The sequence below is a fragment of the Crocodylus porosus genome, unplaced genomic scaffold (genome assembly GCF_001723895.1).
Source record: "Crocodylus porosus isolate Cpor-Errol unplaced genomic scaffold, CroPor_comp1, whole genome shotgun sequence".
In the NCBI taxonomy this organism is placed as follows: domain Eukaryota; kingdom Metazoa; phylum Chordata; order Crocodylia; family Crocodylidae; genus Crocodylus; species Crocodylus porosus.
In genome coordinates this window covers 71,835,401-71,858,683 of record NW_017728918.1, presented here as the reverse complement: position 1 = coordinate 71,858,683, position 23,283 = coordinate 71,835,401, and the positions used below count along the sequence as shown (strand labels likewise).

Below are 23,283 nucleotides of genomic sequence, written 5' to 3'. Positions count from 1 at the left end.
AAAAATCCCCAGCTTATATTAATATCACTAAATACATATGGAAGCACTCCAAAACCGTATGCTCATTACAATCATTTTATCTGTAGCCTGAGCACTTTCTGCATATACTCCTGAATTAATATCCTTTCTCCGCTTTAATTTGTCTGTTCATTCTGTCATTGCCTCCTGTAGAATGTATTTAATTTTTTTTTAATGGAAAAGAACATGACTCACTAGAAAGTAAAATTTCCAGGTTATGCACCTCTCTGTATTTTTAGGAGAATGAGATTTATGTCCTTAAACCTGAAATGTTCTGAACCAATTATTTAATTAATATTTGTGTTAAATTATCTCTGATTGCAGCTTTGACTATGAAAGCAAAAAAAAAAGTTCTGCAGGTGGCCTGTAAAGCTAATTTTGAAGTTAGCTCTGCTAAGCTCATGCAGTGGTCTTAGAGAATATTAATATAGTGTTATAAACCACAGTACCCTCAGGGTGTTCACCTGCCATGGAATTTAATTTATTTCATATCTCATCTAATCGACTGAATCTCATCTATTAGGTAAATATAATGTGAAAATGTTTCCTTGTTTCTCTAAGGAGTTTATTGGTGAAAACCTGGAGAGTCATTCCCACAGAATCTTCTACTACTATAATTAGGTTGAAATTGAGCCTCTGTGACCTTCCCCTTATTAAGCAAGGCAGAATACACAGTATATGTACATAACAACATACCACTCACTGTGCGACTATAACAGATGTGCAGGTAGTTCAACATCTTCCTATTTATATTCCAAGGAGCATCACTTACAGCAGCATCTAAGGACTCCAATCAAGGATCAGCGCTTCAGTGTCCTAGGTACTAACAAAAAGGTAAGGCCTGCCAATCTCTGCAGTTATTAGCATGCAAGGGAGCAATGTGGCAAGCATCATATCCTTAGCCTAAATAGCCAAGCACCCATTTATAGTTGGGGTGGCCTTTGGCACAAGTCCAAGGCAGGGCTCAAATTCATGTCTCTTGAGCCACAGAGAAGACATATTAACCACTCTGTTACCATGTATATGAAAACATATACATATAAGAAACAAAAAATAAAAATGACACTCCCTGCCAAAAAGCAGTGGTCCACCTTTCCAAAGAAGCCTGTATGCATGCACAGTGGAGCATGTAACCACATTCTATTTTGGGCAGGCAGTGCAGTCTTTTTTTTCAATAGGCTTATGTGCACAATTATAGTAACAATAAAAAATCATGGTGTGTGCACATCTTGAATACTGGGAGCAGTTCTGGTGTCCACATCTCAAAAAGGATGTAGAAGAATTAGTTAATGGGCGGAGAAGGGCAACCAAAATGATCAGGTGCATGTAACAGTTGCCACACCAAAAGAGATCACAAAGGCTAACTTTGGAATTCTTCAGGTTGGAAAAGAGCAGGTTGGGGGGAAATACAGTAGAGTTCTATAAAATCATGAAGGGCATAGACAAAGTTAATAGGGGACTCTTCTTCACAACATCCCACAATACTGGAACTAGGGGGTGCCTACTGAAATTAGGAGACAGATTTCAAACTAACAGAGAAAATACTTTGTTACACAGAGCATAGTTAACTTGTGGAACTCATTACCCCATAGGTTTGTAGAGTCAGATAGCAGAGCCAGGTTCAGAAAGGGACTAGACAGATTCATGGATAATAGTTCTCTCAGTGGTTGTTGAACAGAATGGTTGGAGTTGTTTCCTCTAGCATCTCTACATTTATTGTTATGGATGCCATGAAGGGTAATGAATAGGGGATAGATCACTTTACCTATACCAGTCCATGCTATTCAGTGCGGTCCCTCTGTAGCATCCACTCCTGCCACTGTCAGAAACAGGGTACTGGGCTATGAAAATCATTGGTTTGACCCAGTAGGGTGCTTCGTATGTTCTTATATTCTTACGACTGAATATGCATGTAGAACTGCGCATAGTCAGCTTCAGCATAACTTCTAATTTTAGTAGTGGTAATTTGAAGGGAACTAAATGTTTATTGGTGATCTGTACAATACCTGCCCTGCCCACTTCCCTCCTCCACTGCCTGGCAGCTTCATCTCAAAGTAGCACTGACTTCATCACCTTTTTCACTGATACTTCAAGGCATGCTTGGAGGTTGTCTTTGTACATCTTTTGCTGGGCAGAAGGGTAACAAACCAGAGGACACCTTCTAGGTAATAAAGAGGCTGACCACAGAGAAGAATCTTTAAAAATGTAAACTGTATAAAAATGGAGTAAGTGAGCCAGCCTTCTTTTAACAGAATCTTTACTTGAACTCCTATATTTACCCATGGATAAAATTCTCAGTTTGTCAAAAAGACAACAGTTTAACTAGACTGCAGGAAATGTCAGTAATTAGTAATATGGTAAACAATTGATCATAGAATCATAGAGAAGTAAGGCTGGAAGGCATCTACAGAGTTCATCTAGTTCAGTACTTTTCAAACTTTTTTCATTTGCGGACCCCTAAAAATTTCTAATGGAGGTGCAGACTCCTTTGAATTGCAAGTGTGAGTACTCATATACTTCTGATTGATCATAGTAATTTTTATGGACCCTTTAGACATAGTCTGTGGACCCCCAGGGGTCTGCAGATGGCAGGTTGAAAAGGACTGGTCTAGTCCAACCCCCTACCTGAGGCAGAATCATTCCTATCCAAACCATCCCACACAAACCATAATCTAAAATCTATGTAAAACTATCATCAACCCTGACACAACACAGACCTAACACTCTAACCTGCCGCACGGCAGCCAATGTCCTGCTTCTATGAAATATTATTAATATGTACTCAAGAGATCCCAGGTAGTGGGCTATGCCCTCCACTATAGAGGAAAGTTACTAATCTGTACTAATCTGACCATGGGGTAAAATTCTTTCCTGATCCCAATATGGCAATTTGTCTGACCCTGAGCAGAGAGGCCAGAATCACTAGCCAGGAGCCTCTGGCTTTGGTCCCAGTAGGAGCATTGATACACACTGCAGTCAAAGTCCATAGCCTTGACTGTAGCCAACATCCAATTCCTCTGGGAAAACTTAAAACATGCTGAAACATGTAGCAGAAGAGGAAGGGTGACAGGGACAACCAGAAGCATGGTGTAAGGGAGTGAAGGTGGAACTGCATCCAGAGGATGGGGCCAAGTGAGGAAAGACCCTCACCTCAGTTGGCGTGGAGGTTCCACATCCTGCCATGGCAGCGCCACAGCCTTTTCAAAGCTGGTGCTCCCAGCAGGAGACTTCTGGACCCAGAATAGGGCAGCGTGAGGAGAACGCCATCAGACCCAGAGGTGAGGCTTTTCCAGGCTTCACCAGGTCTGGGAGCAACTGTTCTCCAGCGGGCAGAGAGGAGCACTTGCAGCATAGATTGATGGTCAGAGGATCAGAGGACAACCATAGACGCAGCAGCAGTGTGCTGTGAAGAAGGATCCAAAGCAATGGACCCAGAGGGAGAGGGGAACAGTGGCCCACACCCAGCAAAGATTAAAGCTGCTCTACAATAAAAGCCTGACCAATGAGTAACACAGAGCAAACCCCTTGACTGACGTTTGTTTATTTACTTCTTGATTTTCTGCAGAGGGTTCCCCGTTAGAAGACAGGCCCTACAAGGGGAAAAGCGGAGGCCCCAGAGCCCAGCAGGCAAAACCTGGGAAAACTGAGGCCAGAAGAGGCTGAAGGGTGGTGGGCTGCCTAATGAGGCAAGAACTAGCCGCACAACTTGCCAACTGTTTTGTTTCTTTTGTTGTTGTTGTTGTTTTTTCCTTTCATCTGCTCCCAATCTGGCAGATATCAGAAGGCAAGGGACCCGAGGCCTATTGCTCTGGTCTGTGTGCAGACCCACACCCCAGTGGGTCCTTTAAGAGGGGAGCCAGTGACCCATCTTTGCGCTGTCCCAGGGAGTAACTTATTGAGAACTGTTGGTTTTTTGTTTTCTTTTTTTTTGGTATTTTCCTTTTTTTTCCTTTTTGAATGAGTTAGGGCCAGGGGGGTGGGTAGGGGAAGAGGGTACTGGGGATAGTGCCTGCCAACCACCAAAGGGCCAGTTGGCAAGAGACTGTTCCAGGGTGGGTATACCCAGTCAAGCCCCAAATGGTGCAGCCAGAAATAGCTGGTTCAATCCAGACTGAACAGCCCAAACCTCCAGGACCTGAGTGAATATGATCTGTTGGCCAAGTGGCTGGCCCAAATCATTCACCAGATATGCACTTTTTTGTTTAGTGATGTGGTAAGGGCATGGGTGTAAGGAAAGGGAGGAGTCCCTGGATGATCCTGCGTGGGTCTCATGAAAGGCATCTGTCAGCCCACTCCAGCTCCCAACAAGTCAATTATTTCATCAAGCTGTGGCAGGTGAGAGAGTGATCCAATGGGAATTGTGGACAGACAAGTCTTCTGGGATACCTTCCCAAAGATGCATGCTCACTGGAAACCATGAAGATACAGGCCCTTCCCATACCACATGACCTCTCAACACATGGGAAATATCCAAAGTAGAACATAGGAATAGCTATGCTTAGATCTCCCCCAACCAGTGACTGTCCAACTTCTTCTTAAACACATCCAGTGATGGAGAGTCCACAAGTTCCCTAGGCACTGTTCTAACAGTGAAGAACTTCCAGATATCCAACCTAAACTTATTTTGCTGCAACTTTAAAACATTGTTCTGCATCCTCCTCTCTGCAGCAAAAGAGAAAAGTTACTTTCCCTCTTCTTTATGCTAGCTGTTCAAGTATTTGAAGCCCAGTATCATGTTCCCTCAAATGCATTTTCCACAAGTTGAACATGCCTAGCTCCTTCAGCCTCTCCTTGTAGAACTTGCCTTCTAAGCCCTTGATCATCTTTGTTGCCTGCTTTTGGACCCTCTCTAACTTCTTCACATCTATAACAGGCTGCAGGCTGGAGCAGTTAGCCAGCTGGTAACAGGCCACCCACCTAAGGGGCTGCAGCTGGCTCAGCCAATCAGTAAATGAGAGGAAATTAACTAGCTGACCCAGAAATAAAAGGATACAGGAAGAGGAACTGAGGAGGATGACCTCCTCATAAGAGGTGAGAATGTTTGACTGGAGAAGAAGGACTCCTCCAAGGGCACATCTATGCATGCAATTAGTCACAACTAAATGTACTGCTCATTAAGCTAATGCGCAGTAAGCAATCTTGCAGGTGTCTACAAAGACTTGGCCCTAAATTTAGAGCCAAGTCCCTCCAGTCCTTCCATGTGCCACTGTGGCCACTGGGAGGAGGTCCAGGGTCCAGCCATAGCCGCCAGCACTTGGCTGCCATCTTGGAAACACAGCCCCACCCTCTGATCCCTGTCCAGCCCCTTCCCTGCCCAGGACCCATATGCCCAGCATGGGCAACACACAGGAGCTCCCTCCTTGCCCACCCTGCCTCCCCACATCATGGCTGCCTCCAGCCCCTTCCCCTGCCAGCAATGCCAGCAATGCCCCACTGCTGCAATAGCCCTGCCCCTGCCAGCAATAACTAGTGTCCCACACTCCTGCTGGCCATGGTGCTGGCTCTGCAGGCCTGAGCAGCATCCCCCAGGCCCCAGAAGGGGCCAGGGCACTGGTTATAGCCCTGGTTGAACCCCTCCTCCTGCATTCCCCACTCCAACCTGCCTGCCTGCTGACAATACACCCACTACCTCCTGTCCACCCCCAGCACCACTCTCAGGACAGGCACATATTTGAAACAAAAAAGCGTTATTCCCTTCACAACACTTACCCCTATCCCTTCTCCCTCCCTCCCCAGCAAACAAGGCCCCTCCAGCACCCTCCCCACTCACCACCAATAAAAAACTTGCTTTACAAGATCAAAACTATTTACAATGTGTCTGTTTGTCTGTTCCATACTAGGGGATCATGGGGTAAAGCAGCGTAAAGGACAGAGCCCAGGGGCAGGTGCCCAGCGCACCAGCCTTGGGCCATTCCCCCATGGGTCTGGAGGCCACAGCAACCCCAGTGGGCAACAGCTGTCCAAGCCTGGAGGGCCACCTACTGCCAGACCAGCTCAATGCACTCCCACTCCAGGGTCTCCATCTGCACCCAGTGCTCCCACTGCACCAGGTCCCATGCCTCCTCCCAGGTGGTCTCCCAGGTGATATCCTCCACTCACCAGGCCTGCTCCCATGCCTCCCACTCCTTTGCCACAGCCATCAGCCATTAGAGTAGGACATACAGCTGCACCACTAGCACACCTGGTACATCCAGATGGCTCTAGTGCTGGGTGGCAGCAACCCAGAGTCCACATCCCCACTGGGGCTGGTGGGCTTTTCCCCATTTCCAGATGCTGGCCTCAAGAGGCAAGAGACAGAAGCCTTTTGTGAGAGTTTGTAACATTTCAAAGATAAAATGCTCTACATCTGGGGCCATGCACTGCCCAGCCTCAGATCAAGGGTTGGCCATGCACAGGTGCTCAGGGACCATGATAAGTCAGCTGGGCAGGCCCAGGTGGCCACCAGCTAAGCCCCGCCATCCACGCTTTCTCCCCTGGGGCCAGCAGGCTGCTGGGTTCTGGATGCAGACAGCCTGCTTAGCCTGTCCCCTTCCCAGGGCAGGACAGGCCAAGCTTCTGGAAGTATCTGCTGCCCAGGCTCCAGACCTCACTCCCTCCCTCTGCCCCTTCAGGCAGCCCACTCTGCTGTGCTGCCACCCAGCCCACAGCTCCTGGGCTTAGGGTGCACAGGCCTCTCAGACAGCTGGGTGGGGAGCTGGCCACACCTTCGCCTCCCCACAGGGGGCCCCTCCAGGGAGGGGCCCTGGGGCCAATCCCCCCACTGTGCTGCTTGCGTGCTGTGCTCCCAAGCATACCCTTGCTGCATGTGCCCTGGGCATTGTATGATGAGCTGTTTGTGTAGGCTGAGGGGTGCCCAAGCCACTACACCCTGTTGATGATGATCCTCCTGGTGCCCTGGACACACCTACACTCCTGGTTTGGGACCCTGAGCTACAACGGTGTGGGGAACAACCCTGGGCTGCCCCACAACCTTTGCCACCACCTGAAGGGCTACCTGTGGCAGCACTATGTGTCCCTACCCCCCACTGCTGAGAAAGACATTCCCACCAGAATTGTCTTCCATGGGATGTGAGAGGCCCATTCCCACCCAGCTGTGGGGACACAGGCTGTTGAATAAAGTTCTGAACTTAGTGGTGTGGGGGGGCCAAGAAAGTGTAGGTGGGCTAGGCAAGGAGCAAGGGCAGGGGCCAAGACCACGACCAGGGGCCAGAACCTGGGACAGGGGCAGGGGTAGAGTCTGGGAGGTCCCTTCCCCCCCACCCAGTGCAGGACTCACCACATGTCCAGCACTAGCGATACTGGTGGCTCAGTGTGGGCTTCCTGGTCAGCAAGGGTGACTGGCTGCACCCAGTGTCCATGGCCTGCAGTATGCAGAAGGCTGGCACCCCGCCAAGGAGGAACGGGTGCTTCTGGCAGCCATCAGTGACATTGCCAGCCACTCCTCATGGCAGGGTCTGGGGCTGCACTGAGGGAGGCAGCTGCTTACCAGGGCTCCCTGAGCTGTCAGTGAATATAGCAGGTGAGCAGGGCAGGGTGGGGCACTGAAAGCCCAAGCTCCCCTCCTCCAGTGACTTGTCAGCAGAGGGGTCAGAACAGAGTGGGGGGCTTGGGCAGACTGCCCCTACTGGTGACACTCGCAGGAGTGCGGCCTGGGTCCCAGGGTGCCTAAATCCAAGTCAGTTCCCACACAGAGGCAATGCTGCTGTGGGCACAACTGAACCAATGATTGTAGTCAGTCATGGCCATCCATTGTACCCATAAGGCCTTGACCTTAATGTAGCACTGCTGTGCCAACCAGGAGTACCCTTGCTCCCATATGCTGCCTGACAGGACCTCATAAATGTGGGCATGCACCTGCAGGCAGGGCTGGGCCTCAATGGGGAGAATGATGAGGATGTAATAGAAGACATGAGGACATGAGCTACACAGGGGCTCTCTGGGCCCCTGCACAACTGTCCCTGTAATGCTGGCTGTGGACAACTGCTAGCAGAGGCCAGTGCAGAAGCACACCCAAGGCCTGGAAGCTGTGTGGCAGAGACACTTCATCACAAGACCTGTAAGGACAGGGGACACTCAGAGTGTGAGCAGCAGCAGGGAACAGGTGCTGACCCTGCTACCAGAGACAGCCAGCCAGCAGCCCTGGGGGGATATCGGGGCTGGGCAAGGGGTGCAGCAAGCTGTAGCCCTTTGCAACACTCACCTGTTGGCTGCACCAAGTATATATCTGCTATAGACCTAGTAAAAGGGTATTGGCAGATTCCCCTGGATCCCACATCCTGAGAAATTAAGGCCTTCACCACTCCATTGGAACTATATCACTTTCAGACGCTCCCCATTGGACTCCACAGTGCTCCACCTGCATTCCAGCAATTAATGGACAGGATACTCCAGGCACACTAGGCATATGCAGCTGCCTACTTAGATTATGTCATAATATTCACCAGAACATGGACAGATCACATTCAAGAAGTAAGGGCAGTCCTCCAGTCAATTCACATGGTGCAACTTATGGTCAACTTGACCAAGTGTCACCTAGGCAAGACTGAGACCAAGTATCTGGGCTTGGCTAGCTATTATCAGCACTTTATTCACCAGTTTGTGACCCTCACAGCTGCCATAACTAATCTCCTGCAGAAGGGGGCCCTGCAACAACTACAATAGTCACCAGAGTGTGCAAGCACATTTGGAGAGATAAAACACTTGCTATGCAGTGACCCAATCCTACGTTCCCCAGACATGGAGAAAGAATTTATAGCACAAACAGATGCTTCAGAATGAGATTTTGGGGCAGTACTCAAACAGGAATTCGAAGACAGGGAATGCTCCCTCATGTACCTGAGCCGGAAGCTCCTTCCCCAAGAACAAAAATACATGACAATTGAAAAAGTGTCTGGTGAATAAATGGGCCGTAGAGACCCTCCAGTATTATCTCTTGGGGGATTAGTCACAGTTCATGCTCCATTAAAACCGCTACATGCCCGAGGGAGACCAATTCTCAACTAACAGCTCATCAGCCTAAGGGGCCACAGCTGGCTCTGTCAATCAGTAAATGAGGGGAAGTTGACTGGCTGACCGAGAAATAAAAGGAGACAGGTAGATGAAGTGAGGACAGGGGACTTAGAGGGGACGATGTTTGTATGAAGAGGGAGGACTTCTCAAAGGAAAGAGCAGAGGGTGAGAACTAACTGGGAGTGTTATGTTAGGGTTGTTTTATAATCACAACTGAGCCTTGTGGTGCACATTAACTTGAGGCTTTGAAGCTTGTGTTGCTGGGCAAATGCTACAGCTGTGTTCATTTGGATTGCTTGCTTTTGTCTGAGCCCTGGGAAGCAGAAGACCCCAGGGCATTACAGTTTGTGTTTCTGAGCCCAGAAAAAAACTGTTGCTGGGACCAGATTAAAGGGCTCAAGGACTGATTTGAGCCAGGCTAGCTGGCAACCCACTGTAGCATCCTTTTTAAAATGTGGAGCCCAGAACTGCATACAGTGCTCCAAATGAGGCCTAAGCATACCAAGTAGAGAGGAGCAATCATCTCCCATGTCTTGCACTTAATGCTACTTCTGTTGATGCAGCCCAAAAACTTTAGTTGTCCGCTAAATACTAGAGAATGGACAGCAAGTCAGAGGGAGGTTCAGCAGCAGTTGGTTTACCTAGAGGATGTGCATGGTCAAGTCAATATACCCACTGCTATGTACAAGATTAGTGAGTTGACCATATTTCATGGGAAACCACTGACAGCATTTAGAGAGCAGCATTTGTGTTTAGCACACCTAAACCCTTCAACATATGGCCCAGTCCTTTTAACTCCTCAAGGACAAATTTTCCAGGAAATCTAGTTGAGACATGGAATTTAGTTATCTAACACCATAATATTTTCATTCTGCATGTACCATTTGAACTTCAACATAGTCATAGTGTCAGAAAGAGGCAATAGACATGCCTATTAGATTAAAGCAAAGAAATGTAATGCATCGAAAGCCCCATGGAGAGAATGAGAGAGGGCTCAAATCCACAGGCAACTTAAAAATAAAAAGTAGGTAGGATAGTTCGGTGAATCAAATATGACACTACAGTCCAGAGGAAATTGAATTCATCTATACTCGATAAGGGTGGCTTCATCCTTCACTTGTGTCTTTGCTTAGCTATGACATTCATGAATGATGAGGCCATCCCTATCTCATGAAGATAAATTCAATATCCGTAGTATCATTGTAATATATTCTCTATATATAGAGAATACACTTAATGGATGGCAGTGGGGTAGTATTTTTATCTTTACTAGTTCATGAAAGGAAGGGACATAATTCACAAGTGGTGATACTTTGAGTGAGTTTATATAGACCCCTTTCACGAGTGATTTGGCAAGAGGACAGTGTTTTAGCATGGGGACAAGTACGATGCTAGCATACAAGTTTAGTTCACTTATCATCTCTGGATATCAGCAGTGAGAATAAATCTAGTAATTTCATCCTAACAATAATCAGACATTTGTGCACATTTTAGTATAATAGGGTCCCAGGTGCCATCATAACAATAGCAATGATGATAATAATACTGTTAGGCCAACATATAAAGTTTGGAGAAACCACACATGTTTAGACACTTATAAAATAATAGTTGAGAGTCAAGTGAAGCTACTTAAGTCTATTCCAATACATATCTTGGGAAATACTAGTAGATAAAGTTACAATGTTCACACTAATAGAATTTTAAAGTGAAATTTCTGCTTACAGTATTATATGAACACATACAGGGCACATCTACATGAGATGGTATTGCGCAGTCATTACTGCACATTAATACTTGTATTAGCAAGTACTACATAAATGTGCAGTTACTGCGCAGTAGCACCGGCAAACATCTTTTAAGTGAAAGTACTGCACAGTAGCCTAATAATACTGTGCAGTAGCATATTAACACTGCCCATACCGTGACACACTACTATGTGGTATTTTTCAGGGCTGAGTTGGCAGTTGCTGGAGGGAACTAGAGGAATAACATTGCCAGCTGGAGCTTCTGCTCCCAACACACCTGGAGGTTCAAGGTATGAACTATGGGGATTAAGGAGGTTCATGATCCCAGGGAATGACCTAAAACTACACCCTGCTAGGGAGGGATGGTATGGTGGGGTTGCCTATGGCAGGGTGGTTCCAAGGAAGTGCCATACCAGTTGCCTCCCTAATGAAAGGCAAGTATGGGGTGCCTTATAGCCTCAGCCCACACAGCCTGGTGGGTAACTCCATAGCAGGGACAGGCAGAGTCCAGGCATGTTGATAGACACCTGAGGCCTGAGTGGGCCATAGGCTGAGTTGTGGGCCCAGGTAGGTCAACAGACTTCCGAGGCCCAAGAGGTGTAAGCCCCAGAAGCCCCATTGATGTAGCAGAGTAGTGGGCCCATAAAGGGGGAAGAATTATAGCCTCAAAATGGGGCAGTGGGGTGGTCCCAGTAGAGGAACATGTGAGGGAACAGCTGAGCAGTAGCCTGCATATAGTAGGGCCCATATGGGGGACCTGAAGTGCTGCACATAGTTTGCATAGAGTAGGGTCCACATAGGCAGGTCTGAAGGGCTGCATATAGTAGGGTCTATGAGAGGGGCTTGAAGGACTATGCATAGGCTGGCCACGGTAGTTTGTGAGCCTCAGTGAGGAGGCAGAGTAGTTAGCCCAGCAAGGAGATAGTGGAGGCCACAGTGAGGGGGCATGAATTGAGGCCCCAGTAAGGGGGGCATGTGGCCCAGGACAGTCTCCGGACACCTGAAGCCAAGTTTGGGCCAGAGGCCAAGTACGGCCCAGCATTGGGGCCAGGGGAGTTAGGAGTAATTTGAATGCCATCTGCAAGGCATGGGACATGGTATAAGGGAAGGTTAGGATCCATGCATCAGGCCCTTGGCATTGGGCATTAAATGAGAAGCCTCCTACCTTATTAATTACAAAAAACATATTAATTACATCAAAGGTGTGCCCTAGACAGGTGGGCAGATTGACATTTTTGAAAGGCCCCTGAGTTGACCCTCTGTCACAGGATCAGTGGGGCTCCATCTAGTTCAGCATGCTGTCTCTGATAGCAACAAATGCCAGACACTTCAACCTTAGAGAAGCCATTTATGGAATGATCTGTATGTGGGTGAACTTTTCTCCTAAGTCCTTTAATTTAGTGGTTGGCTCATGCTGCCATGCATGAGGGTTTATGTAGTAATCCTAGAAGTAATTTTGCAATGTCACTGGGCAACACTTATATTGTTCTGAGTTTGCCATTGTCTTCCTTACAACCACTTTGAGAGTTCTGTAATGCAGCTATTAAAATCTGCTTCAGGCAGAAACTTGGCACAGAAATGTATGATGCAGCCAAAGCGAGGAATAGTTTCTTTAATTTCTAGAAAATTATTACATCTTGCTTCTGTTCAGAAGCAGGGAATATGATAACTTGCTTTGATTATCATATGCATAACTTGTTAATGGAATTTTCTTCTTGTTTGGTCTACAAACTGTAATTATATAAAACAGACACTTTCTGTCACCATCTATATAACCAAACATTATTTTTCTTAAGCATATAGCTATATGCTTCTATTCAGATTCTTAGTAGCAAGTTGCTTCCTTGCAAGTAAATCTAAATAGTTTAAACTATGCACTATAGCTGGTTATGCAATCTCTAGTATGATCAAGAAACACAGAGAACTTGAGCAGAAAATAAACCATGTTTATTACTAAAATTATGGTTTTGACAAAAAATAGCCAAAATTTAAATTCCTGGTTTTTATTTAATCTCAGGTTTACTAACATTAATAACCGTCCTTACATATTACAGGTCCAAATTTGCAAAAGCAGGTCCATATTAATCTACATATTGATGGCTAGAAAATGGTATTTAGTGGTTTGCTTTTAGAAATTGGCTTGTAGGTAAAGTAAATATTTATTAAAATAAATGGTCCAGGGCAACAGCAAGGATTAATTGGTTTCCAAAAGCCTGTTTGTGATGAATTTTCCTTCAAGGCCCATTGTGTCTGTAGCCAGCAGATATACAGGCTAGGAAATTAAAGACACGTACCACACTGTTCTATAACATGAGATTAAGTGGCATTAGGTCGCAGTGTCCTACTGCAGAACCCTTGAAATTTCCAGTTTTGGTGAACATAGCAAATTAGGAGGCCCAGTAAATAATGAAATTAAGATATATGTGCATGTGATGGGTTTGGGAAACAAAGGAATATCTGACACAACAGAACATGGGCAGTATGATGACCACAAGGAAACCAATCAACAATGCCCAGGGATGAAAGGAGAAAGCAACTACTAAAGGAGGGATTTCAGAGCAGCAAAGGGTGCCCAAGGTGGGAACTCAAGGCCACTATGGACAGAGGGCACACCACCAGGTAATCTCACCCACCCCATGGGGTGGGGAGGCCAGGGAGGGAGCGGGGGCAGGTAGGCCTCAGCCCTCAACCTCCAGGTTCCTGACATCTGACATTCAATAGAGAACCTCAGGGTGAAGTTTGCATACTGGCCAGATGTACCTTCCCTTTGTGACAGTCCTAGGACTGGTAGATATAGAATTGTTTGCCTTGCCTGCATTATTCTCATCTGCTATCACTGTTTATCAATAACATTTGCCTATTACCAAATGGAGAGGTGCCAACACATATTGTTGTCATATCCCAATAAAACACACATTAAACCCACTTTGTTCCCTGCCCTGGAATTATGAAGACACAAAACGTTGGGTTCTTGAACCACTAGGAGAATGATGAAAGTGAAACACAATGACCCAGATCTTCAGCAAAATAACCCTTTTGACTTCAGGGAACTTTGCTGATTTATACTGTGTAGGTCCAGTACTGCATGGTGGTTCATATGCTTGCTTTTAATCATCTATCAGATCTACTTTTCTATTATTTTGAATATAAATTAATTTAAATGAGATAGCTCTGAGACTTCATCAAATATTGTCATTGAACAGTCAAGTATGACTTATCAAATGATCAAGCCTAATACTCTCATAATAATGCTGTCATTCAGACATTTTTACTATTGATATTAATCTTTATCTAAAGATATTTAAGATACCACAAAGCTGTTTAATCTAAAACACAAAAAGTTTGGACAGCACATTATAATATTTTGAAAGAACCTCAAAAATTCAACCTATTTTGTTTTTCAAACAATAATGATCAGAGATTCTGAGATTTCATAGATAATGCAAGTGTTTAAACTAAAAATGCTGATCATAAGAGAAAAGGTTATCGTCAATAAATATTATAATTGGAAAGGATATCGTCTATTAAATGATATTTTAATGTTGTTGTTCCTGTTTTGCTTTGCTTTGTTATGTTTTCTGGTCATAAAAAGGTGCTTATTCAACCTCAGTGAAAACCAAAAATCTTTGCCTAACCATGATGCAATGCAAGCTCCACCAGTGCACCCCCCATTTGTTAGTAAAAAGATTCCATATTCATTCCTTGACTACTCTGCTGGCACTGTTGACAAGTGTGATAATTATGGGACAAGCATTTTCTGTGAAATGGACATCAGCCCACTAATCAGTGGATCAATGGCACTAATTATTTCAATTATGACACTAAAATCTATGGTGATCTGGCAAAAAAAAATCCATGAGCAGATCCCTTCATGGCACTTCATTGAATTTAGTTGCACTCCACAATGACTCTTGTCTTTGAAAGGATGGAAATCTAAAGTAAAATTTCTGGTTATGTTTACCTTAGAGATAGCTGAAATAGTCATTGAAAATGTAACCTTTTTTTCCTGCTCACAGTTGTTCAAGAAATGATTTTCATTAGAACAATTTTTCATTAGAACAATAGTATTTGCTACTTGTAACTATTTAAAAGGTAGTCTGGATAATCTCATCCTTGGGGCTGCTGGCAATCCATCCAATTTGACCATTTCCTTTGGGTTCATAGGTTGTAGTCACACAGGACTGCTTCCATTCCCTGATTTTGATGTCTAGAGCATTTAAAACAGGAAAAGTCTGAAAAAATGGATATAGAACTGCTGCATATTGGCCACATCTACACAAGACAGCCACTGCACAGCTGTTACTGCAAATTCATTTAGTACTTGCATAACCAAATACTAAATGACTGCACAGTAACCAGCGTTACTGCGCAGTAACTTCCCAGCATGTTTGCCTAGTGACACTTATTGTGCAGTAGCTCAGTACTACTGCACAGTAGCATCGCATCATGGTTCATGCCCAGCAACACTACTGCACAGTAGTAACAAGCTACTGCGCAGTAAACATCTTGTGTAGATGCTGCCACTGTTGCATACTGGATTGCTTTGGTCACTGGTAACATGGGTATTTGGAGAAGGAATAGATATTTTCCACAAGTTGGTGCAAACAAAAAACCATTTACTGAAATATTCACAAATAACAAAAAATAAAATTAATGCAAACATGTTAAACAGCAAATCAGAACCTGAATGACAGTTTTCAGATGCATCTCTCCCATAGCTGACCAACCCTAGTTCCTAGTCCCATGAGCCCAAATCACAGTAATGACCTGAATTCACTCATTCATATTTTTCAAAATGCAATATTTTAATAGAACCATCAAGCAAATATATGCCAAACTTGATTAACCATATCCTTCTTTTTTCCTCTTTCCTCTAGCACCCTGTCACTGGTTAATTTATGGGCTGTTGCACCTGGTTTGATTTAGATATTTTTCTGGGGCTGGATTGTGGTTGATCATGAGTGTATTCACTCGTAGGCAAAGAAAAACAAGAACCTTTTCCTTACCTTATTGTATTCCACCTCTGTACTGGCTAGAGGAGCCACATGGGGGATATGGGGAAGAGAACATATTACTTCTTTTAAAATAATAATGTTCCAGTGCTTCTTTTCCTAAATTTCCTGGAAAAATTTTGGCCAAGTTAGTCAAAATCCATCCAGAAGCTCCCAATCCAGGTTCTAGTTTAATGTCACAGAATCAGATCCTTAGCTAATGTAGATCAAGGTGTTTGTATTGACTTCATTGCAGATTCACTGATTATCCTAGATCAGGATGCACAGGCAGTGAGCAAGGTTTTGAAGACAGTGGAGAAGGAAGGAGGAGTAGTTGGGAGGCACTGCTGAGCACTGGAGGGAAAGGAGTTTCAAAAGAAGGGGGGCAAGGAAGGAATAGGAGTCTTACCTATGCTGGAATTCAGAAACAACTCCTGGCTGCTGCTGCTCCTGCTGCTACAGCCACAACCACAGCTGCAGCATGGTTTGCCCACTCCAGCTGTTGCTCCTAGAGTAGCAATGTAGTGTCCATGCACCCAGCTGCTGCTGCTGCAAGAGCAACGCCACAAGGCTGCTTTTCCTGCCAGCGTGTAGACACCATGGCCGCATCCCCACATGCAGGCATGTGGTGTTTGTGGAACCACAAACCACACACATAAAGCATTTAAACATGCCCTATGCTGCAGATTTGAGCATGGGGGCAAAATTTGCTACTGGGATTTCCCAGTAGCAAAAAAAAAAGTGGCACACGCTACAATAGCATGTGCTAGAACAAACGGAGGTTTGGTCCTCCAGGAGGACACTCTGGCTACCGGCCAAAGAGTCTGCACTCCTCCATTTGTGCCCTGGCTGCTCCAGTATGCCAGGAGGAGCTGGGCAAGGAAGGTTTGCCCAAAATGGGACACAGGGTCTCACAGCAAAGCACATGTGCAGAGGCATGCACTGCAGCACAAAATAGTGGTACAAATTTGTGCTGCTATCTGTGCCGCTGCAGGCACATGCCCCTGCACAACTGGATGTGGCCCATAAGGGTAGAGCCACAATTCTGACAGCCATAGTAAAGGGATACTCAGGGCTCATCCCCCTCTCACCTACCCCATGTCACACTACTGAGCCCATAATCTAGTTCTTAATATTTGAACCAAATCAGATTTTCTGATAAGGGCACTATCAAGGAATAATAGTATTAGTACCAATAAACTGGTACTAATATTAAATATTATTTTCATGTTTTTATCTAATTAAAGTTATTGCAGCCTAAATGTCTCTCCTGGATATTATCCCATGATGTCATTGAATAAGGAGAAATACATGGAAAGCTGTTTTTAAGTAAAGGAATACTTTGCTGTGTTCTCATTTTATATGGCTTAAGAATCCATTTATTTCACAGATAATGAGTGCTCAGCAAACCTGGATGCACAGGCATGGACTGGCTGTGGATAAATTCTATGACCAGTCTTACTTTGAAAAACTTCCATTAATAATGAATAATGACTGAGTTAACTACCTTGCATTCCTAAGGCCAGATTCTCCTCTTGCTGTTACAAATCTATGAATCCCAGTGAATTCAAAACACCACCAATGCGAAAATATTAGTCTTTTGTATTAGGTCTGAAATATATAGAAAAATGCTGTTCTCTGCATTCCTTCATGCTAAGTCCTACCTACATTGTATTCCAAGTTAGTTTCTACTCCTTTCAGGACACTTTTTAGTAGCAGTAGAAAAATGGACACAGCTGTTTGTCTAATTCTAAATTTCTTTCCTTTCTAGTCACATCCATTATTAAATGTTTATTTAAAATACAAATAAACATAGATCAGCTATTAAGGCTTAAAAATTAAATGAGATAAATTACATTCCTGCTGCTAGTTGAATCATGGTAGAAAAATAGGCCAAATACATCTAAGGAAAGCAGTGAATTCTGATCTACTGATTGACCACATGTATATGTTTAAGGCTATGGTCTCCATTAAGTTTCTCCTTTAGCCTTCACAGAAATATAACTAAAAGCAAGCCAGGCTGAAGGGATAAAATGCCTTTTACAGAAAGCCCATAATCTATCAGAAGAAAAAAAAAAAAAAAGCAACTAGCAACTTTCTTTATTAATACTTATAACTTTTCAGTTTTAGAATACTGTGTTACAAATCCACTAAACAAAGCCAGGTACGACATTTGTCATATGCTCTGGATGATGGATATAATCCTGCAATTTCCAATACAGTAATGAGAGATTTAATTTTCCATTTCTTCCTACTGTGAGATGGTGTGTGGCTTTGAATTCTTATTCATGTCTGCATGAGTACACAAACCTAATCTGCATCATTGTGAAGTCAATACTTGCTTCAGCATTTCCTCTCTCCTTTTTATGATTAAAAAGCAACGACGAGCCCAACTTGTAATTTAAATACAAAAAAGTTTATCCTATCCAAAGTGTCTATTTTCCCAACTTCTAAGTATTCTTTGGCATGGGAAACTGACTAAGAAACTGTTAAGAGCCATATCTTGTTGCTAAAAAGATATTTTCCTTCCTTTGCTTCAAAACTTCATGCTAAAAGAAGAGCCATTCTAAATTTGGTAAGCCAGCACATTTTTAACCAGACATAAATGGTATGTTTTTAAGAGAGTAAACTGTTGTAGAATTTGAGATTTTAATACCTAGGACCAGGTATCATGGAGTCTAACATCAGCGGGACATCAAGGAGATTTCTGCCCCATAACAAATGAGTACCAGGCCAGGAGTACTGAATTTCTTTTACTCCACTCCCCCATCATAAGATTGAGAGGAAAGGAGATGAGATAACATAGATTGTTAGCCATGGACACACACAAGCAGGATAGTAAGGTGCGTTGTTCTACTCCCTTGACTTGGCACCTCTCCTTCCTCTGCCCACCCAAACCAGCTGTGGGAGACAGCTGTTCTTTCCTCATCTTCTCTTGAGGATGTAAAAGGGGGGCAGATCAGGCAGATCTACAATCAGGCACAAGCAGCCCAATATCTAAATACTGTAAAGAGAATACAGAAGAATTAGGCTTCTGTTTCTCATGGTCATAATCCACATAATAAATTATTCTGCAGTGAGGCAAAGCAGATTTACACATCTTAGCCTACCCATGCTGCAATGCTGATAGAGGAGGAAAAAGATTCTCCCACATTGTGGAGAGTGTAATGGTTACCGTACTTGCCCAGGTTATTCAACCAGAAAACCACCACGCCACGGGCCAGGCTCTGTCCAAAGTCTGAATCTGGCCTATTCAGAAACCAGAAAGAAAGAGATAGGGGACCAGAAGGAGGAACAAAAGCTACAGAAAGGAGAGCTCAGTGAGATGGATACTGCTCTAAAAGAGGGGGCCCAGGGCCTGGGCTTCTTTTCTATAGCTTGCATTTACTACCCAATGGATAAACAGAAGTGGGATGATTTTTGTCTGTTTAGAGGCAGGGCCAGACCCAAAATCCATGCCCTATTTCAGAGCCCTGCATAGCGCTGGGTTTTTTATTCTAGCTAAAAGCATTAGCTCAGGTGTGAGAATATTAACTTGGGTGAACATTAGCTCAGGTGTGGATATCACTGTCAATGAAGCATTGGAGGCACTGTCCAGAGTCTCAAGAATGATTGATTTTGTTTTATAAGTCTGAAAAAGAGATGTACATTTAACTATAATGACTCAAGGACTAATGAGACAACATCTTTGGATTATTTGTGCCTAGTTTGTTGTGTGTTTATATATAATATATGATATAGCCAATTAATGCACATTCCAATAAAGGGTTGTTTTTTTAAATTCAGTCTTAAATTGAATAATGTAGCTCTATACCCCTACTTATTAGTGAAAGTTCTGATTTCTTTTTAACAAACAATAATGTGTGTTGTGTTACATGTGATGCCACACCATCTGTATCCCCCTTTTCAAAATCCTAGATCCACCCATGCATAGGAGCCACTTAAGCATGTAAAGAGGAAATAGGATTTAACCCGTGGTCTTTGCTGAGCCTAAGCTCAGGTCCAACATAAGGTCACTCCATTGTTTTATGCCACCTGGAAGCATCCTTAAGAGCTATTCCCCTGAGACAATTATACTCATAACTTTCACTTTACTTTTCTACTGCTGAGCACAATGGAAAATAAGACCATCCGTCCTGTAATACATAGTCTGTCTCCCTTCAGGAAAAATTTTTAGTGACTTCACTGGTAATTTTGCCTGAGCTAGCATTAACTGGGGACTGTAGATTTTGCTACATATAAGTAAAAACATCATGCACAGGCATATGCGCTCACATGTATGCCAACTGTAATTATCATAGTTATTAATATCATTTCTAGTATATTTTCTATTGTCAAACTTCTTTGTAGATTAATTTTCCCAACATGCAAGTTAAGTAATTACTAGAAATAACAGGTATCCCACTTACAGATAAGATTTAGGCTGACTTACCTAAAGCCATAGTAGGTGTCAGAGAGAATGGGCACATATACATGAGACATTTTACTGACCATTAGATTAATCGATGGGACACTATAGCACTATCATCAACGTCTACATGTGCATGGCAACTATTGCACAGTGGGTGTGTCTACACATGTATTTGCTGTGCAGTACTTTACTGAGCACTAAATTACTGTGCAGTAAGGGGCTATTATGCCAACATCTACAAACAGGTTACTGAGCAGTAGGGTCTGTACACATGCCTTACTGTGCAATAACAATTCATGAGTAGATTTGCTACCTGCATCATGCACGTTCCAATAAAGGCATAAACCACCATAGTTACTGCGCAATATGGAAATGCACATGTAGATACATGTCCATACTGCACAGTAATTTTCAGTTACTGCACAGTAACCTAAGTTACATGCTTCTACTGCGCAGTAATTTTTGGTTATTTTGCAGTAACCTAAGTTACTGCATGGCAATGGTGCATATAGACATGCTCAGTAGGTTAGTATGATGAACCATTTTCTAGTACTGGTAGGTACAGGTACAACGCATGTGTAGATGCTGACTAGGAGTAAATTGCTCTCAGTCAGCCCAGGCAGCAGAGGGCCACAGCTTAGGCCCAAGTTATTTTTGCCTAGCTGTCAACAGCTGCCTGCCCACTCCCTGGAGCAGGTCCAAGCCATGCAGAGCTCAGAGCTCTGCAGGGCACAGGCAGCTGTCTGGGGTCAACTGCCTCCCAGCCAGCTGGTCCTGATCTCCACATGGCTTGGAGGCAGCTGCCTCCTCCCCATGGAGATCAGGATGGGCCCCTATCCCTCCTGCCAACCTGAGCTGGCACCTGGGGAAGCCTGGAGCTCCCCCTGACTGTTGCAGGGGACCAGAGCAGGGTATGGCACGTTCAGATGCATGCCCGGGAGCACTTTAATGGGCCTGAATTTGCTGCACAGAAAATTCAGGCACATTAACTGCACATGTAGACACAGCCAGTGTGTTCTGGATTCCCACTCCCATGCTCAGACAGCTCCCTAAAGCTTTCCTCTTTTCACATAATCCTGGTATCCACAGGAAATGATGGTTAAACAATGCACTGGTTTAAACTAAAGTAATATAAAATAATGCTGGGCAGGAATAAAGTTATGTATTCTGGAACAGTCTTGTGCATTATTAAAACCATACCACTATCATCAGTTTGAATATAAAAAGGACACAACCCAATGATTGTAATTATGTTTACTTATAAATAATATGTTGTTATCAGTACAACCTGCTGCTTTGCCACAAAGTACAAGCTAGCTTGGTCCTTTAAATTAGACAAAAAGGTACTAGTGGAGAGATATGTATTGAAAAGGTTACTGATGCAAACTCTCCCCACCAACCTCCCCCTCCCCCCATTTGAGCTTTTCATTATTTCTGTACCACTTTGTTTACCATTAGGATTACCAGATTTATTTGTTCAGTTCGGAAAACCTTTATTTGGCGTGCTGCTGTGTTCTGCAAATAGCTTTCAACAACAAACAAGGATTTAAATAATCATGGTGTAATCAGCAGACAACAACACATCGTATCTCAGCTCCTCAAAAACAGGTACTTGTCTGTGGAGCCTTTTATGTCTAGCAGCCTGAATGGTAGAAATCTCAACCATATTAGAAGCTTTCTGTCCATTTTATCAGTCATTTGATGATGAGTGTGTTAAAATTTCTTGGTCACATCTGTCTACACAAAACAATATGAATTCTGATAGAAGCCCTAGGATTATAATCAGATATGACTCAACCTAGGATGCAGCAGAGGTAAACTGTAATCTACACCAGTGTAACTGAGATCAGAATATGATCTAGGTTTGGACTGTTAGCCTCAAAGCAGAAGCTAGACTAGCCCAAAAGGAACCAAGTGAAATAATACTATTAATATTTACCTAAATAGATCCCTAAATTTGAGCATTGTGATATTTGGGTTTGCAATATGAGTATACATATTACTGTTTCTAACAGAAGTTTTTCCTATGGCTGACATCTTTGCTAGCTATAAAACATAAACAACTTCTACTTGTACTTAGCATGGACTGTGATTGCTTCTTTCAAAGACAAAATAAAGAGTATTTGAATCCTGTGACTGTATCTTCTGTCTCTCCCAACTATACCAGCTCATCCAATAAAATATATTAATTCATTTCACAAAACTTAACCAGCATCTGTAATATAACAGTTTAGAAATACTAAACAGTGTAAAAGGATATACATTAAATCAAATTTCAGACTTCTTTTTCCTCAGACACTGCTTTAAGGATTCTCCAATCACTAATATATTAGCTGAAATAAGGTTAAAGGTCTTGTAATGAAGAAAATGCCCAAGTAGGTGTTTATACACTTATTTAATAGGACTGTGCAAAGCTTCAATAGCCGATTTGATTTGGAGGAGATTCAACCTGATTCAGCTGTTGAATCTCCAAATCCAATTGGAAGACCCATTAAAAGGTTTGAAACAAATTGGAAGCTAAACAGGCAGTATTCCTCAACCACGCTGGACACAGCTGCCTCCAGATGGTAAGTCTGTTATGGTGGGTGGAGGGGGGAGGAAAAAGGCATGGGGGGAGCAGATCAACACCCCCACAGCAAGGGAGGGATAGGGGCTGGCACTAGGCCTGGGGCTAGGACAAGCTACCCAGCTGGGGTGGGGGAGCACAGGATTTGGGGTGGGGGGAGGGCTCCCACCACTGCGCACCGTCGCGCACCACTGGTCCAGGAGGGCACAGGAGCAGGTGTGTGCCCCTAGACCTGCAATGGGCAGCACTCTGGGAGGCTAGCCCCAGCTGCCTGCTGCTGGGCTGTACTCCACAGGGAGGAGGAACCAGGGCTGCGCTCTGAGCAGATAGCCACAGCCCTGGTTCCACCTGCCCTGCAGAGTGCAGTGGAGCAGGGTCTATAAGGGGCGCTACAGCCACCCTAAAATTTCCCTGCTGCTGGCCCCTCCCCAATTCAAATGCACATGCCTGCCCGCATGCCCTGCTGCTGCTTGCCAGCTAGGGCGCAGCGGAGCAAAACCGCAGCTTGTCCAGGAAGTATAGGAAGGCTGGAGCAGCTTCTGC

The 23,283-nt window shown here is 44.2% G+C and overlaps 1 long non-coding RNA gene across 1 annotated transcript; it reads left to right on the top strand.

Annotated features, from left to right (window-relative positions):
* The first annotated feature begins 6,372 nt into the window (after positions 1 to 6,372).
* LOC109312229 lies at positions 6,373 to 20,982 on the top strand. The gene is made up of 3 exons (XR_002101759.1): positions 6,373 to 6,452; positions 18,424 to 18,429; positions 20,971 to 20,982. It is a non-coding gene; the product is annotated as an uncharacterized LOC109312229 (long non-coding RNA).
* Positions 20,983 to 23,283: the final 2,301 nt, after the last annotated feature.